Source organism: Antennarius striatus, chromosome 5 (assembly GCF_040054535.1).
Source record: "Antennarius striatus isolate MH-2024 chromosome 5, ASM4005453v1, whole genome shotgun sequence".
Lineage (NCBI taxonomy): Eukaryota > Metazoa > Chordata > Actinopteri > Lophiiformes > Antennariidae > Antennarius > Antennarius striatus.
The window spans coordinates 9,980,429-9,993,346 of NC_090780.1; the positions used below are offsets into that span (position 1 = coordinate 9,980,429).

Genomic DNA, 12,918 nt, shown 5'->3' on the forward strand with positions numbered 1-12,918 from the left:
CAGTTCCTTTAATCTTCACCACTGCATCATAAAAATGCATCAAAGTATAATAAAACCAAAATATGATGCTATTGTGCAATTTCCTCCGGGATTAATAAATTATCTATCTCTCTATCTATCTATCTATCTATCTATCTATCTATCTATCTATCTATCTATCTATCTATCTATCTATCTATCTATCTATCTATCTATCTATCTATCTATCTATCTATCTATCTATCTATCTATCTATCTATCTATATCTATCTATTGTGTTTTCACAGTTCCTCCACTCTGCATTTCCACATATGATCATAAACCTATTTTGACCTAATTTAAGATGATTATAAATGAGTCATTTTTTATAGTGTACTAGCATAAATAACACTGATTTAAATAAAGTTAAAGCTATGATAGTCATGATCTATAAAACCAAGTGTACTACACGTTGAGTTTTATTAAATATTCTGATGATTATCATGTTCTGTGTTTGAAACAGTTGGTTAAGGTTAATGGAAACTTTGCTTAACACAATCTTGAATGTTCTTGTAAATGTTTTTATTAGACAACATATGCATTCCACTGATTGGCTCACACATGCTTGTAGTGCATTCACACCTCCTACATCTATCTAAACCCCTCGCATCCCCTGGAGCATAGTCTGTTGACAACAGTTCGCTGCCACAGGTCTGTGTTGCTGATGGTGTCAGGCCAGTGTATCTGGAGGATCCTTCTCAGGCACCTGTTGATGAAGGTCTGCACTTTCTTGGCGGTGGTCTTCGCAGTTCTCCATGTCTCCATACAGAAGTACTGAAGTTGAATAGAAGTTGAACAGCCTGATCTTTGTGCAAGTTGACACCACTTTGGCGTCCCAGATTTTCTTAAACTGCAAGTATGCTGTCTTCGCTTTGCCGATTCATGCTCTGATCGCCCTGTCTATCAATAATGCTGCCCAAGTATGTGAAGGTTTCTATCTCTTCCAGCTCGCTCCCATGAAGCGTGACTGGGTCCTCACTTGTTATATTGATTTAAGGATCTTGGTCTTCATGAATCTTGAGGCCAACTTGTGATGAGGTGGCTGCCAGCTCTGTTGTCTTATCCTGCATCTGCTGGTGTCTGTGGGAAAGTAGTGCCAGTCGTCAGTGAAGTCCAGGTCCTGTAACTGGTCAAACAGTGTCCATTGAATCCTGCTTTTTCTGTCTGCTGTTGCTGTCTTCATTGTCAGATCGATTGTCAGAAGGAAGAGCACTCCGTAATGACGTAGCAGCTTCCAGAGGGTATTGCGATCCACGCTTTCTCGTAGTCGATAAAGTTGATGTACAGCGAGGAGTTCCACTCTAAAGACTGCTCGACAATGATGCGCAAGGTAGCGGTCAATGCATCATCTGTTCTGCTATTCGCAGTTGATATTTAGGTCTGTGTCTGCTGGGATGATGTCTGGGGGACTTGGAGAGACTGGTCTGTTTAGGAGCACTTCAAAGTGCTCTACCCATCTATGCAGTGGTTGCTCTGTTCCCTCTGATGTTTCCTTCCTTGTCTCTGACTGGTTGTTCAGGCCTGCTATACTTCCCTGACAGTTTCTTGGTGGAGTCATACAGCTGCTTCATAATGTTACTGGCTGCTGTTTCTTCTGCCTCCTCTGCCAGACTGTTAATGTACTTGCCTTCATTAATGTCTGCTCTTGCGCTCTTTTTCACTTCTTTGTGGCTTTTGTGAAGTCTTGTTGAAGTCTTGCTGCTCTTGTCCTGCTGTTGTTCACTGCTGCCTTCTTCTGCTTCCTCTCTTGGGTCTTGCATAGTGTGTCAGTCTATATCCACTCCTTATGTTGGTGCTTCTTGTAGCCTACTACTTCTTGGCAGGTAGATGAAAGTGTCTCTTTTACCCTCTGCCACTGGTTCTCAATGGTATTTTCAAGAAGTTCCTGCAGCACTTGGTACTTATTGGTGAGAGACAATCTGAATTCCTCTCTGATCTTAAAATCTTCCAGCAGGCTATACTTCTGCCTCTTTGTTGTTGTTTCCATCCAGTTCTTCTTCAGCTTCAGCTTCAGCTTGGATAGTAGCAGGTGGTGATCTGATGCGACGTCTGCTCCTCTTCTCACCCTTATGTCGTGTAGGGGCTTCCTGAATTTCTTGGCCTTGCAGATGTGGTCAATCTGGTTCTCAGTCACAAGGTCCAATGATACCCAGGTAGCTTTGTGAATTCTTCTGTGGGGGAAAATGCTGCCACCGATGACCAGATTGTTCATTGTGCAGAAGTCTGCAAATCTCTTGCCGTTCTCATTCATCTCGCCCAGTCTGTGTCTTCCCATAACTTCTTCATATCCGGTGTTGTCTTGTCCAGTCTTGGCATTTAAGATTGCCCATGAGGATGTTAACATCTTTCTCTGGATACCTGGCCATGACATTTTGTATTAGGTAAACAGCAGTCCTATTCTGTGCTTGCTTGGCAAGCTTACTCTGGGTATTGCGTGGGGTAAGCTTTCCAACTTTCTGACTGAATCATTAAATTAGTTTCTGCTCCATGCTGCAGAAGAATATCTTCTTCCCTGTTCAAGCCCTGTCTTGGGTTCATTCACAAAATGTCTTTATTAGACAACATATGCATTTTCATTGATTGGCTCATACATGCTTGCACCTCCTATATGCTGTTTGTAAGTCAAGTAGACCTATCACTTTCCGGTTCTGTCATGCAGCATAAGAAGTCCTTCCATAAATCACACTTGGCAAGCTGCAGTAGCAGCTATATGTTAACATTTCTAAGGAGGTGACGGGAACATGCTGTTCTAAATTAAAGCTGTAAACTCTCCTCTGTACTAAATGTCCACCCAAGTGAATTAGGCGTTTCTCATTTTAAATGATGTGTGTGTATTTTTACTTGTTCAGACGGACAATGATCAGAGTAAATGTGAAACAGGAATGATGGCCTTTAAATAAAACACATTATTTTACATAAGAGGTGTCAGATCAACAGATTATGAATAAAATTACACACTATATGTATTGTAACAAAACAAATTACTCACACTATATGAATAATATTTTAAATATTAGCAAGTAGAGCAGTTAATTTATATTACACCATTGAAACTCCAGGCAATTCAAGTGCTTTACAGATTCATAGAACAAAACACAACAATACGACAACTATGTATAATACATTAACAGTGACAGAAAAGGCATCCAAGCACAGAAACATTCCAAGAAAAAGGCAGTAAAGACCAAATAAACCAGGATAACAAAATAAAGAAATATTACATTAAGGAAGACATATAAAAGCAGATAAGCAATTCATTTTTTATTATTCTTGGGAAAGTTGTTTGTTCCACATGATCGTTTCAAGACCTGTTTTTTGACAATTTGAGCAGACGTCAGGTACTCAACGGAAACTAGACGGCACTTTAATGTGCTTGGTTCTGACTCTTTGAACACAGAGTAAATCTGTCCCAGATGATCTGAAGGGTCTCAATACAATTATTTCAGTCGATCCATACACTCATTCATTTTCCATACCCGCTTCTTCCTCTGTCGCGGGTCGCGGGGTAGCTGGAACCTATCCCCGACTGGGGGCGTGAGGCAGAGTACACTCTGGGAACGACACCAGTGCACCGTTGAGCCAAATATAGACAGACACTCATGCACACACTGACACCTACGGACAATTTGAAACTGGCCAGTTAACCTGAAGCGCATGTTTCTGGAGGTGGGAGGGAGCTGGAGAACCCAGAGAGAACTCACACAGACACGGGGAGAACATGCAAACTCCGCCCAGAGTAGGACTCAAAACGAGAAACGCCTTTCTGTGTGGCGAAAGCACTACCCATTGATTACAGAAGTTGACTCATATAAACCTAAATCCACTAAGAAGCCCTCTCCTTATTAAAATGTATGAAATAAGTTTTATTCTGATGTTAACTGAAAACATAACTTTAAAACCTGACTGACAGAAACTTTGAATGAAGGTTTTACTTTAACATTAAAAATACAATCTCTATTCACTGAGTTTCTGTTCTGAATCAAACTGAGACTTAATCCACTGAGACTTTCACCAGAGCCAGTACTTAAACTCGAAGGTGGTCTATTTCAAACTGAAAAGGGACAAAGAAAATAATTGAATGAACTACAAACTAAACCATCGTCAAAATTCACTGGAACTATTTGTACAGTGACTGTTGGGGAATAAGGTGAGTGGGTTTCCCAGCATGTTTGCAGGCGATGTGTTTGATGCTACGAGCCCTGTGTTGGGATGTGTTCTGGGGGTTCAGCAGTGTTCTCTGTTATATAGTGGTTGGTTATTGTACATGTTTTCTATTTCTAAAACAGAAAATGTTTACTGTGGGTGAGTGTTTGCATGCAAATTAGTGAAATCTCAGCCACTCCTTACAGCCGGCCAGAGATGTCTTTAGATCTTCTTCTTCTTCTTTTCCTTTCGGCTTTTCCCTTCAGGGGTCTCCACAGTGAATCAGTTGCCTCCATATAACCCTGTCTTCTACATTCTCTTCTCTCACACCAACTACCTTCATGTCCTCCCTCATTACATCCATAAACCTCTTCTTTGGTCTTCCTCTAGGCCTCCTGCCTGGCAGTTCAAAACTCAGCATCCTTCTACCAATATATTCACTGTCTCTCCTCTGGACATGTCCAAACCATCTCAGTCTGGCCTCTCTGACTTTATCCCCAAACCTCTAACATGTGCTGTCCCTCTGATGTACTCATTCCTGATCCTATCCTTCCTGGTCACTCCCAAAGAGAACCTCAGCATCTTCATCTGCTACCTCCAGCTCTGCCTCCTGTTTGTCTGGCACCCTGTAGGTGAACAGCACTAATGGCAGTCGTTGTTAACCCGGGCCTCGACCGATCCAGTATGAAAGTCATAGATTTGATTCACATGTTTGATTTGGAAAAAGTTTTACGTCAGATGCCCTTCCTGACACAACCCTCTGTATTTATCTTGGGACCAGCACAATAAGACACTGGCTTGTGCCCTTTTGTGGCTACATTCCAGAGAGGTCTTCAGATGCATATCGTCTAATCTGACACCATAGGAACAGTGAGCGAGTGTTTGGAGGTGGATTGTAGGCCGCTCACCCAATCAGAAGCCAGGAATCGTACTGGTATATTATACACTATTTTTCTACTGGCTGAATAAATAAAATGTTTTTTTCTTTATTTTTGATTGGGTGAGACCAGACAGACCTGACTGCAGTATTAATACGTCACTTATTTATACTGAAGTATTCAAATTAATGTCTTCGGAAGTGATTATAATAATAATAATAATTTGGAAAAGGTCTGACAGAAGAGAACCGTACATGCTGTGTTTCATACTGTACATTATGTTCTGTGAGTGTGTGTGCGTGTGTGTGCGTGCGTGCGTGTGTGTGTGTGTGTGTGTGTGTGTGTGTGTGTGTGTGTGTGTGTGTGTGTGTTTGAGAGAGAGAGACAGCCATACGTTTGTTTTCATACATTTTGAGATTTCCAAGATGAGATTCGCTTCTTTGTGAAATTCTGGTTGGTGTTAATTCAAGCTCCTTATATTTGTTAAAGTTAATGTGATAATTGTGGTTCATATTAGCATCTTTAAAAAAAGTGTTTACGTCTATGCTGTTAACTGCAATTATGATGTCTCCTGCTGGTGCATTTTGGGTATCTTCATTATGTGGGTATCTTCATTATTTGCCCTATATATTAATTTTTTAATTTGTTAATTAATAGATTAAGCAAAACATGTCGAATTGGTCACCTTAATATTTTAAGGAAAACAATTGGGTCTGGCTTTTTGAAAAAGAAGAAGAATCTCATGTGATTTCTCAGTTGATACTCACAGATGATAAGCAGCACTCGTGTGATCGCCGTCAGTCTGACGGACATGAGTAACTGTGGTGGAGGAGTGGAGGAGGAATCTGAAACTGTTGGAGCAATAAAGGTCGAGCACATATGAAAAGAGGACAGGAATTAATACAACTGATCAAAAGCTAGCTGAGCTACTGAGGCCACAGACATGAAAGAAGTAGTTGAAATGTTTGACGCCATTCATCTTGGGTCAGAGCATATCTGACAGAATGCAGATCATAAAGAAACCCTGGCTGCTTCCAATGAATCCTTTGAATGATGAATAAGGTTGAATCTATAATACCTTAATCAAAACTTCAGCTGAAAAGCACAACTCACACAGATTCACACTTTCTGCAACACATTATTGCATAATTGACAACGTCATCTTCTTTTCCTCTCGGTTTAATATGTCGGGAGCTAAATGTTACTGCAGACAGACTCACACATATATCATATTCCCACCCTCAGTTTTTACAGCCAGGACTTAACTGTCATTTACAGTCCCACTGTGAGATTTCACGACACCAACTGTGAGCCCTGTTGTACCAGGTTTCACACATTTCTACAGAACAGACTTAAACCTGAAGACACAACCTGTCAATGGGAGCACAGTGGCCTCTAGTGGCCACACACAGTATTTCAATACTGGGAACATGCTCATGCTTTGCATGTTGGGATCCAATAACATATATCTTTTATGTGATACACCAACACACATGACACACCAACACGCACATTAACCATATTTCAAACAGGAAATGTATGCTTGACCTATCAGAGAGCAGAGGCCCTCCATGAACGCATGAGGACACCAGAGAAGAAACCTTCTCCCTGTCTTGATCGTCTTATCTTCTATCGTGAATGAAAGAAATTAGAATAATTATTTTTCAATTCTGGGGTTATTTTTTAGTGCTATTTTGGACAATATAACAACAAATAACATGACAAAAAGGAAGCGATGCTGCCTTAAACTGAAACATCTCAGGTTCTACAACCTGTTTCCTGATCCTACTAGACAAAAGACAAAAGATATTAATTTATACTTTCAAGAAACAACTGTCTGGTCATTTTACACATTAACAGACATGTGACAGAAACTGAAATTGTGATATTTTGAGTGCCTACAACATGATAGAATGATCATCATACTAAATGAACATCTGAAATCATCCAAACCAAACACTGACCTTTCCTGCATGTTGGGTGGAACTTGTTCAGGACTGCTGCATTACTGCCTTGTGTTTTAACAATGTGTTCTTACAAAAATACACTGACAACTTAGTAAATCTACTGTTTGAAAAGACAAAACATATCTGGTGTTCTGCTGAATACTATCATTTATAATGAGTGGTTACACAATATTTATTTTTTGTCAGATGAGTCATCTTTCCCTTTTGTATTGTCGATATATTTCAGGGAATGAACACATCATTTGCACCAGGGGTTCATGCCTGACTTGCTCAGCGTGTTGTAGGACACTTTCACATTCACGTCCTTTATTGTCAACATTAAAGTAAGGAGGCCAAGGGACGTTTCTAACATAAAACGTTCTGCAGCTACTTATCCTGTGCAGAGTTGATGGGGCCTACCCATGCTAACTTTCATAGTTCAAAGCAGTAGCTTTAATCTGCGGTCTTACTCACACTGGCCTTCTCCCTCGCTTTCTATCTTATCCAGTTCCTGAGTGTACAAAAGCTAAAATTTGACCTTGACCTAGTTTTCTGAAGGTCATCACTTTCATCCCTTTGCCGCACAAGTACATTATTTTCTGCACCATAAGGCACACTGGACTATAAGGCGCACATTCAATGTATGGCCTACCTCAAATCTTTTTTCATATCTAAGGCGCAGTGGATTTTAAGGCGCATCTGATTATGAGGTGCATCTGGTTATAAGGTGCACCTTCAATGAATGGCCTATTTTAAACTGTTTTCATATGTAAGGCGCACTGTCGGCTTTTGGGAAAATTAAAGGCTTTTAGGTGTGCCTTATAGTGCGGAAAATACTGTAATGTGATTTTGTTTCATCTTTCTATCTGCAACGGTTGCGAAGATATTTGGTGGACTAACGGACAGACAGAAGGATGGACGGACGAACACACAAACGCTGACAAATACAATACATCACCGCTTTGAAGCATGACGTAACAACTGTTCACGTCAAAGACAATTCAGAGGCCGCAGTTTGCCTTTATTGCATATTATGTCTGAATCCAGGACTTTCTTAGTGTGAGGTCAATCCAGTAACTACTAGATCTCCCCTAAACTAATAGCTGATCTTATTTTGACGTGGAAATAAACTACCAAGCACAAGTCTGAAGGTCTGGCAAAGGCCTGACAGGGTGAGAATGTGAACAGACACATAGACAAATGTAGGGCTGAAAACAGTAAATGCAGAGTTGAAAACATTCAAATCAAAGCTAGCGCTCTGTTTATTGTGTTACATCAGCTTGACACTAATTTAGTCCCTAGCTGTGTTGGTGGCAGAGCATTATCAAACATAATTGTCTGACAACTAGAATTAGCTACTAACAACATTATGTGGATAAAAACTAGGTGTCAAGATTAATTTGAAAAATTAAAGAGAAGAGAGACATTTTGCAATTTGAGGTGTCAAGAGTGATGATTGCTTTCTTGACATGTTTTCTACTGTGGAATTGTTTTTAATCTTTAGTACTGTTGAAGCAAAAGAATGTAGTATTCACTAATGCATGAGCTCTGTGTTGAATAGAGTCAACTAGAAAAGCTGGGAGACAGATCCTGCATTTACTGGTTCTATGTTTTACACTTTCTGATTCATCTTGGCGTGAATCAATATTTAAACAAATCCTGTTACCTTCGATTCTGGTTATAGAAAATGTGAGTTTGATGCTGGATAAAACTAGACTAACTTAAAGCTAATTACTTTAACGAGTGCCATTCTCTGTCACTGTGACCCCACAATAATAAAACCTAAAGAACAACACAACTTGCTCCAGATAAATCTTCATTTTGCGTTTCCCTGCTGTTATGAACTTCTCCCTGGCTGTTAATGGAGACGCAGACGGTGCCAGCCTCCGGGCCCATTATGCGCACAGATGAATCTAGAAAGGTATTTATTTGGCACGGCTTCCTGTCGGGCTGCAGCGTGGACCGGGCTGGAGCCAGCGCCTGGAGGAGCGGAGCGGAGCGCACGGAGCGGAGCGCACGGAGCGTCGCTGCCCACCGCCGCCCTGCTCGACTCTGTGGCCCCATCCGTGTGTGCGCGCAGCCTCTCCCAGATACCACGATCCGACTTCCAGGAGACACTTTCGACCTGAGCCTCCATCCGCCATTTTCAGCAGATTGAAAGCATTTAGAGCACAAAAATCACACGTTCCCGCTAAAAAAAAAAAAAAAAAAAAAAAAAGCAGGTAAGTGTGAGTAGGCTGAAGGGGCAGAAACCAGCCTACGGAAGGCAACAATGAGGGAGAAAAAGCTCCCATCTCCTCTTCCTCCAGCTAGAATCGGGAAGAATGAGAGCCTACACTCCGTCTGCAGGAGCAACAATAACCTGCATCCTCCTGGCGCTTCACATTTTGACATGTGCGCTCATTTTATTAGTCTGCGTCAACTTTTTTTTTTTGTGTGTGTTGGATGAAGAGTGTGCAGTCTGCTTCACGCACCCCTCATTGTGATCTCACCATTTGTTGCGTGAACTTGAGTTAGAAGGGGGATTTAAAAATGTCTGATCACAACTCCGGCAGCTGCGGATCATTGTGAGAGAAAGCCTCGAATCAATTAAATGATCCAGGTCTGTAGAAAGTTCACGAATTTCATCCGTAATTTGAGCTTGAGCGTCACGCAGCCACACAGGAAGCTTTGGCCATTGTCTCGCTTTGCCACGCATCTGTGATGACAGAATATAAGATGGTGTTTAAATCAAAGCGGTCGAGACTTTAATTCTACTAAGATCTCATTTTAAAGTCCGCGCAGTAAACATGGATGAGTGTATTGTGAAGGCATTGATTGTGATGGGGAGGCCACTAAACGTGGGGGTCAGTTCTTTGTGCTCCTGAACAAATGTTCAGACTGGATGTGGGACAAAAAGAAAGTTGCTCAGGCTGAAGAGTCTGTCACGGAAACGTGTGAGAAACCACGGTTCCAATTTATTCATCAAGATATAAATGTTTATTTATATCAATTGTCATGTATGGAAAAATCTTTAAAGTAATTCAGAATGAAATTGTGAACATACCTTGTATTGTTATATTTTTTATACTTTCACAAGGTTTTGATGAATTGTAATTTGATGGTCTCTATTTTTTCTTGTCTTGTAGATCATGGCCATTACCGGAGGGTCGGTTGAAACTTTAGATGAGATTCCAGCTCACATGTGGAATGACTTGCCCGACTGTTTGAGTCTTCGACCTTCTGCTGTAAATGAGAGCCGTGTTGGTGAGAACACGTGTGTCCATTTGGTGTAGATAAGATCATTTTTATAAACCACAGACTTGTTGATTTCACATTCATCAGTGTGACTTCCAGCGTCCTGTGATGGTTGATCACAACCAAAGCTGTGTTGGAAAATGGACAACTTTAGGTCTTCAGTTAATGTTGATCACTTTTTACAGCCGTCCAAACATGTAAACACGAGCAGATTTCAATGATAGTTGTCCATGAAAGAACTTTAAGTGTTTGTACTTTGCATCAGATCAACTGAAATATCTCCAAAGCCAGATAAACACTAATGTTTTAGGCTTCCATTATTGCCGTGTGCTCATGCTGCAGTAGTGTAGAACGTGGAGCTGAAACAATAACGATCAAAATAGTAAGAAATTAACTAAAAAGAACGCATACCTCCCCAGATAACATCGCTCCCAAAATCTAAACAGTGAGAAAACCGTTTTTAAGACGAAGTTCTCTATCAAGGGTTCATCAGCAGGACTCTGAAAGAAGTGCTAGCATATATTCATTCCATTAGGTATGACTGTAAGGAGATGTGGGTTTTTTTTGTAAGATTGCACCCAGGACACAACACACACACTCCAGTGAAGTGATGACGTTAGTTGTTATATTACAGTATCTACAGACCAGATTGTGACCTGGAACTGGAAACAGTCGTTTCCAGTTCCAGGTCACCCAGGAACTGTTTGTTCCTGGGCGTTTTTTGTAGAAGTTTTTTTTTTTTTTTTTTAATCATGATGCCAATGGGTGAAAACAGAAGTTCCGTCTTTCAAAATGTTTTGACAACTGATTTTACAGACGAACAAACAAATGTTGTTGATTACACAACGTCTTCACATTGTGTTCTGACAAGCCTACGATGAAAGCTATTTCAATGTTCATTCATTGTTGTTGCTATTATTTTAACAAACTTAGCAAAAGTTATGAACCTTTTGATTGTCTTCGAGTTTGAGCTCCTAGATTTACCATCTTGGGGTGTGCATACTCTCTCTATAACTCTCACAACCCACAAACTAAATAATACAATGATGTTCATCACCTTGATCTCTGTCAAACAAAAACATTGGAAACAGTCACATATTGCCTGATTAGATAGATTTGTTCTGTACAGTAGGCAAAGAAGAAGAATGCTCCTATAGAAAGAAAATGCACACACTTTCAGACCATCTTTAGTTTTATAAATGACATCACATTATGAAGGGTGCATATTTTAGATTTAGACCATGTAAAATTCCGTGGTTTTGGGCAAATCTCTGAATTTCCCCAAATCCCTGTAAATAAATGAAATAGTATATAATATTAAGGGAAACTTTCTTGTTTTAAGGTGTCTGGGCCAATAAGGTCATTCCTAAAGGCAAGAGGTTTGGCCCGTTTGTTGGAGACAGGAAGAAAAGGTGTCAGGTGAAGAGTAACGTCTACATGTGGGAGGTAGGTCACAGCAGCCCTGGAACACCGCCAGTCACTGTAAGTCACAATCTACCCCAACTACATTCTCCTGCTATTGTGTAGCATCTACAGCTCTATAAATATATTTCACCACAACATTTCTTCTTGAAGGATGGATTAAAACAACGTCTTTTTCTGGATTTGTAGGAAAATTAAAAAGCGTTTGTTGCTGCATTGCAATGAGAAAATAGTTTGCTGAGGGTTTCTGGTTCTGTCTCCTGTTCAGGCTTCTGACTTGAAATGTAGCGTAAGCACAAAAATAATGGGATGTGTTCACCTGTACAAAGACTGACCCATCCATATCAATATTTTAAGATGGTGAAGTGGTAAACTGCATTCAGATTTTACTGACAAGATGTCAGAACATCATCAGTCTCATGAGCATCTCCACACCAGTAGTGTTTTTAGTTGTGATCGTAGTGAGTAATGTCTGCTCCACAATCACAATCTGGTGTGAAAAAATGATGTCCTCAAATAAATCTCATCAGTGATCCTAGAAATGTTATCCCTCGATGGAGGATACAAACTCCGAACACGCTGTGGTGACGCTCATTTCTGATTTCTGCACAGACGTCATCCACCTTGTGACTGCTAGATGTTCCTCCTCATGACCACCAAGCGTTATGAGTTCTGTGTCAGAAATAGTTTTCTTCATCTTCCTTGCGATGATTCACTGTAAAAACAACATTTCTCAGCTGGTTCATTACATCGACATTCATTAAATGTTTTGTATTAACCATTTATAGTTGGATGTGTGTGGAGGTGGTGCTATGAGGCTGATCCACGTGGTCATGTTTTTGATGTTGTGTGATTTCATAAAGAGAATACAGGTATTACCTGCAGTTGTGTGCTTGTAAAGTTTGTACTCACATTCATTATAGATCCTACAAAACATTGTTTTGTAATTGAAACCGTGTGTGTGTGTGTGTGTGCACACGCGCGTGTGTGTTTGTACATAAATTCTCAATTTTATTCAGTTTTCTTCTACCCCGTAGGTTTATTTCCCCACACAGGGCTGGATGTGTGTTGATGCCACAGACCCCACGAAGGGAAATTGGCTGCGATACGTGAACTGGGCTCGCTCCAGCCAAGAGCAGAATCTGTTTCCTCTGGAGATTAACAGAGCTATTTACTATAAAGTTTTGAAGGTGAGTCAAACCCGCCTCATGTAGCTGATAGGTCCCATAACCAAGATAACCAAGGACACTAAAATGCAATAAAGGTGTGTGGAT

At 40.6% G+C, this 12,918-nt stretch overlaps 1 pseudogene; it reads right to left on the bottom strand.

Moving 5' to 3' along the window:
• Positions 1-609: 609 nt before the first annotated feature.
• LOC137594981 (uncharacterized) lies at positions 610-2,384 on the bottom strand (annotated as a pseudogene).
• Positions 2,385-12,918: the final 10,534 nt, after the last annotated feature.